A 6,217-nucleotide genomic window follows, 5' to 3' on the forward strand; every position below is an offset into this window, starting at 1 on the left:
CAGCGGCGTGGGGTCCATGCGGCCTGACCTGTGTGCAGCTAGGCAGCCACCATGGGGCTCTGGCACCAGCTCCAGCCTTGGAGAAGTGCTGAAGCTGGGGCAGGGCCGCATGATGGGAAACTGCCTTGTATGCCAAGTCCGGAGCTCAGGTGGTGGCTTGGCTGTTCCTGGGGCTGCAGTGTTGTTTTTAGCAGTTCAAATTAATCAGGATGCTATAGTTCCTGTCTCCTGGCCCCGCTTAAAGCCGCAGGCACCCTGACTAAGCCTTGTGGCAGGAAGCAATACAGCCTAATAGACACACAGGGGTGCAAGGGTGTTGAGGCTGTCATGTTACTGGATTTTAAGGGGATCAGACAGGTCACTGCTGCATCCATGGGGGGGGGGGGGGGGGAGACGGACGGGACGGGACGTGTTTGCCCCCAAAGCCTGTACAAAGGGGGCCCAATGAGGTGTCAAATTAAAGTTTATGTTCTATTAATTCTGTATGTTCATTTACTTGTATGATATCTGTATGTGGAATTTTAAATATGTATTCTGTGCTTCTACTGGAAGATTGTCTGAGACAGATCAAAGGCCCAGGAAAGTTCAGTCAGTAACCATGCTAATTAGCAAGGCTCTCAGAGAGGCCAATACACGCGTGAAGAATGTGTCTGGGACCTGCAAACCAGCCAATAGCATGACTGCTGACTTGGAACACAAGGATAGGTCACTGAGCCATGTGACCTGCTCCAGCTTTGAAGACACCAGGGATGGATATAAAAGGCACGCTCCATCTTCCCTTGAATTCCGCCCCGATCTCCGATGCAGCCTTGTGAGGAATACTGAACCGGGAAGAATCTTTCACCCATAGGATGTACACCGGAGACTTTTAAGATAGCAGTTAGCAGAGATGTTACAAAGAGCCTGCACCGAGAACTCAGTGATTCGGCGCATGTAATGTATCCTCCTTAACAACCTTGCACTCATGCTTTTTTCTTTTAATAATAAACTTTTAGATTCTAAAGGATTGGCTCAGCGTGATCTTGTGGACAAGATCCAAAGAGCAACTGACTGGGAATTTGTGGCTGGTTCTTTGGGACAGGAAAAAGGGGTTCTATAATCCCTCACCTGGGTGTTAAGCCTGGGGCTGATTGTGGCATAGAGAGAGCTGGAGTGCATGAGCCGTTTTTCTCATGAGGCTTCCCGCTGGTGGGATTGGCAGCTGAAGCGCTGGGTGTTCAAGGGTTTGTGGCCTATTTGGGAAGGGTCTCCAGCCAGGGACTGTAAGGAGCCCTGAGGATCTGGCCCGGTCTAGAACAGGCTCAGAGTCAGCAATACAGGCTCATGAGCGCTAGGGGACCTAATGGTGTTGCGTGCTGACAGCAATACAGGCTAATGGTGTAAGGGGCTCAGATAGCAATACAGCCGACTAGGCACAAAGGTATTGGAGGCTGACACGGCAATACAACCTAAGGAGCACTCGGGGACCCGATGGCGATACAGGCTTATGGGCAAAAGGGGACGCACTGGTGTTGGGGGCTTAGAGACAGCAGTACAGACTAATGGGCACGCATTTCCGTAATAGTGTTGGGGGCTCAGTCAGCATTACTGCTTCACGGGCATGATGGTTTTTGGGGACTCTCACGGAGCAATAAAGCCTAGTGCGCACAAGGGGGCACAATAGTGCTGGAACCTGAAACCGCAATACAGCATAATGGGTGCAACGGTGTTAGGTGATGAGAGCCAGCAAAGCATCCGAATACCCACGAGGGGGCAAAATGCTGTTAGGGGTTCAGACAGCAATACAGACTATGGGACACTGGAGGGGGGCGAAATGGTGCTGGGGCCTCAGTGGTAGCAATGCTGTCTAATGGGCACACGAGGGGCAGTGTTTTTAGGTGCTCAGAGACAGCAATACTGTCTAATGGGCACAAGGGGGCGCAATGGTATTAGTTGATCAGAGACCGCAATACAGCCACATAGGCAGAAGAGGGCGTAATGGTGGTGTGACCACAGAGACAGCAATACAGGAAAATGTGCACAAGAGGGCGCAATGGTGGTAGGTGATCAGAGCGAGCAATACCGTCTAATGGGCACAAGGGGGGAGTAATGGTGTTGGGGGCTGACACACAGCAATACAATGTCATGAGCACGAGGGGGCGCATTAGTGTTACGTGGTCAGACAGCAATGGAGGCTGATTCACGCTGGGGGGGGGGGCTGCAATAGTGCTGCGGGCTCAGTGATAGCAATACAGACTAATGGGCACAAGGGGGCGCAATGGTGTTAGCTGATCAGAGACAGTAATGCAACCTCATGGGCAGAAGAGGGCGTAATGGTGTTCTGGGCACGAACAGATAAGTAATAGGGGGCGGAATGCTGTTGCGGGCTGAGAGAGACCAATACAGCCTCATGGGCACAAGGGGGCGCAGGGGTGTTGGGGAGGCTCAGACGGCAATACTGTCTAATGGGCACAAGAGGGTGCAATGGTGTTAGCTGACCAGAGAGCAATACCGCCTAATGGGGCGCAATGCTTCTGGAGACAGCAATACGTTCTAATGGACACAAGGGGGCGCAATGGTCTTAGGTGACCGGAGAGAGCAATACAGCCTCATGGGTAGAAGAGGGCGTAATGGTGTTGGGGGCTCTGAGGCAGCAATACAGGCTAATAGGCACTAGGGGTTGCGAGCTGCAAGAGACCAATACGTCCTAGTACTAGCCACAAGGGGGCAAAATGCTGTTAGGGGCTCAGAGACAGCAATACAGACTAACGGGCACGAGGGAGGAGGCGAAATGGTGCTGCGGGCTCAGTGATAGCAATACAGAGACAGCAATACTGTCTAATGGGCACAAGAGGGTGCAGTGTTTTTAGGTGCTCAGAGAGCAATACTTTCTCATTGGCACAAGGGGGAGTAATGGTGTTGGTGGCTGAGAAACAGCAACACTGTGTAACGGGCGCTAGGGGGCGACTCAGACAGCAAAAGAAGGACATGAGCACAAGGGGGCGCCGTAGTGTTATGCGGTCAGACGGCAGTGGAGGCTGATACACACGGAGGGCTGCAAGAGTGCTGCGGGCTCAGTGATAGCAATACAGACTAACGGGCACGGGGGGAGCGAAATGGTGCTGGAGGCTCAGTGAGAGCAATACAGACTAATAGGCGCTAGGGGGCGCATTGGCGTTGCGGGCCGAGGGACAGCAATACAGTCTAAAGGGCACAAGGGGGCGGAATTCTCTTAGGTGCTCAGAGACAGCAATACAGACTAATAGGCACTAGGGGGCGCGTTGGCGTTGCGGGCCGAGGGACAGCAATACAGGCTAACGGCCACAAGGGGGTGCAATTGCCTTAGGTGCTCAGAGACAGCAATACGGGATAATGGCCACAAGAGGGCGCAATTGCCTTAGGTGCTCAGAGACAGCAATACAGGATAATGGCCACAAGGGGGCGCAATTGCCTTAGGTGCTCAGAGACAGCAATACAGACTAATAGGCACGAGGGGGCGCGATGGAGTTCCGGACCGAGGGACAGCAATACAGGCTAACGGCCACAAGGGGACGCAATTGCCTTAGGTGCGCAGAGACAGCAATACAGGATAATGGCCACAAGGGGGCGCAATTGCCTTAGGTGCTCAGAGACAGCAATACAGGATAATGGGCACAAGGGGGCGCGTTGGCGTTGGGGACTGAGGGACAGCAATACAGGCTAATGGCCACAAGGGGGCGCAATTGTCTTAGGTGCTCAGAGACAGCAATACAGGATAATGGCCACAAGAGGGCGCAATTGCCTTAGGTGCTCAGAGACAGCAATACAGGATAATGGCCACAAGGGGGCGCAATTGCCTTAGGTGCTCAGAGACAGCAATACGGACTAATAGGCACAAGGGGGCGCGTTGGCGTTGCGGGCCGAGGGACAGCAATACAGGCTAATGGCCACAAGGGGGCGCAATTGCCTTAGGTGCGCAGAGACAGCAATACAGGATACTGGCCACAAGGGGGCGCAATTGCCTTAGGTGCTCAGAGACAGCAATACAGACTAATGGGCACTAGGGGGCGCGTTGGCGTTGCGGGCCGAGGGACAGCAATACAGGCTAACGGCCACAAGGGGGCGCAATTGACTTAGGTGCGCAGAGACAGCAATACAGGATAATGGCCACAAGGGGGCGCAATTGCCTGAGGTGCTCAGAGACAGCAATACAGGATAATGGGCACAAGGGGGCGCGTTGGCGTTGCGGGCCGAGGGACAGCAATACAGGCTAATGGCCACAAGGGGGCGCAATTGCCTTAGGTGCTCAGAGACAGCAATACAGGATAATGGCCACAAGGGGGCGCAATTGCCTTAGGTGCTCAGAGACAGCAATACAGGATAATGGGCACAAGGGGGTGCGTTGGCGTTGCGGGCGGAGGGACAGCAATACAGGCTAACGGCCACAAGGGGGCGCAATTGCCTTAGGTGCGCAGAGACAGCAATACAGGATAATGGCCACAAGGGGGCGCAATTGCCTTAGGTGCTCAGAGACAGCAATACAGGATAATGGGCACAAGGGGGCGCAATTGTCTTAGGTGCTCAGAGACAGCAATACAGACTAATAGGCACTAGGGGGCGCGTTGGCGTTGCCGGCTGAGGGACAGCAATAGAGGCTAATGGCCACAAGGGGGCGCAATTGCCTTAGGTGCTCAGAGACAGCAATACAGACTAATAGGCACTAGGGGGCGCGTTGGCGTTGCGGGCCGAGGGACAGCAATACAGGCTAACGGCCACAAGGGGGCGCAATTGTCTAAGGTGCGCAGAGACAGCAATACAGACTAATAGGCACTAGGGGGCGCGATGGAGTTCCGGACCGAGGGACAGCAATACAGGCTAATGGCCACAAGGGGGCGCAATTGTCTTAGATGCTCAGAGACAGCAATACCGGATAATGGGCACAAGGGGGCGGACTTGCCTTAGGTGCTCCGAGACAGCAATACGGACTAATAGGCACTAGGGGGCGCGTTGGCTTTGCGGGCCGAGGGACAGCAATACAGGCTAATGGCCACAAGGGGGCGCAATTGCCTTAGGTGCTCAGAGTCAGCAATACAGGATAATGGCCACAAGGGGGCGCAATTGCCTTAGGTGCTCAGAGACAGCAATACAGGATAATGGCCACAAGGGGGCGCAATTGCCTTAGGTGCTCAGAGACAGCAATACAGGATAATGGGCACAAGGGGGCGCAATTGCCTTAGGTGCTCAGAGACAGCAATACAGGATAATGGCCACAAGGGGGCGCAATTGCCTTAGGTGCTCAGAGACAGCAATACAGACTAACGGGTAGGGGGGGGCGAAATGGTGCTGGGGGCTCAGTGATAGCAATCCAGACTAATAGGCACTAGGGGGCGGATTGGCGTTGCGGGCTGAGGGACAGCAATACAGTCTAAAGGGCACAAGGGGGCGGAATTGTCTTAGTGGCTCAGAGACAGCAATACAGACTAATAGGCACTAGGGGGCGCAATCGTGTTGCGCGCCGAGAAAGACCAATACAGCCTCATGGGCACAAGAGGGCGCAATGGTGTTGGGGGCTCAGAGACAGCAATCCAGGCTGCCCGACACTCACTAAGGGGTGTAGAATAGTGATAGAAATGTAGCCGTGTTAGTCTGGGGTAGCTGAAGCAAAACGCAGGACAATGTAGCACTTTAAAGACTAACAAGATGGTTTATTAGATGATGAGCTTTCGCGGGCCAGACCCACTTCCTCAGAGGTCTGGCCCAGGAAAGCTCATCACCTCATAAACCATCTTGATAGTCTTTAAAGTGCTACATTGTCCTGCATTTTGCTAAGGGGTGTAGAGAGGTGAAAATGGGTTAAGAGGTGTCTATATAGCTAGCACTAAGGGAACGAGCGGCAGGAGTGTGAAATGGAGGCGGAACGGTCCGTGGCTCTGAAACACTCTGACATTTGAGGGCCAAGGCTGTGGCCGTTGGCGAGGGAGTTTGTGGAAGAGAAGCCCGGTGGCATGCCATGCCATGTCCTGGCACTAGGGCTCAATGGCAGGCCTTGCACCGGTAGTTTTCTGCTGTATTTAATGCCGCCTGGCCGTGTGTGACCAAGGGCGGAATTTTGGGCGGGTAGGGGAGGCAGCAGCCGTGCGCTCCGGGAGGCGGCTTGCTCTTCATCCCGTACCCGCACGCTACGGGAGCGAGGGGAACGTAAGCAAGGAACGCAAGTGCTATCCCCTCGCTCCCTTAGCGTCTGGGCACGGGAGGAAAA

Source organism: Pelodiscus sinensis, chromosome 3 (assembly GCF_052426305.1).
Source record: "Pelodiscus sinensis isolate ZL-2025 chromosome 3, ASM5242630v1, whole genome shotgun sequence".
Taxonomy (NCBI): Eukaryota; Metazoa; Chordata; order Testudines; family Trionychidae; genus Pelodiscus; species Pelodiscus sinensis.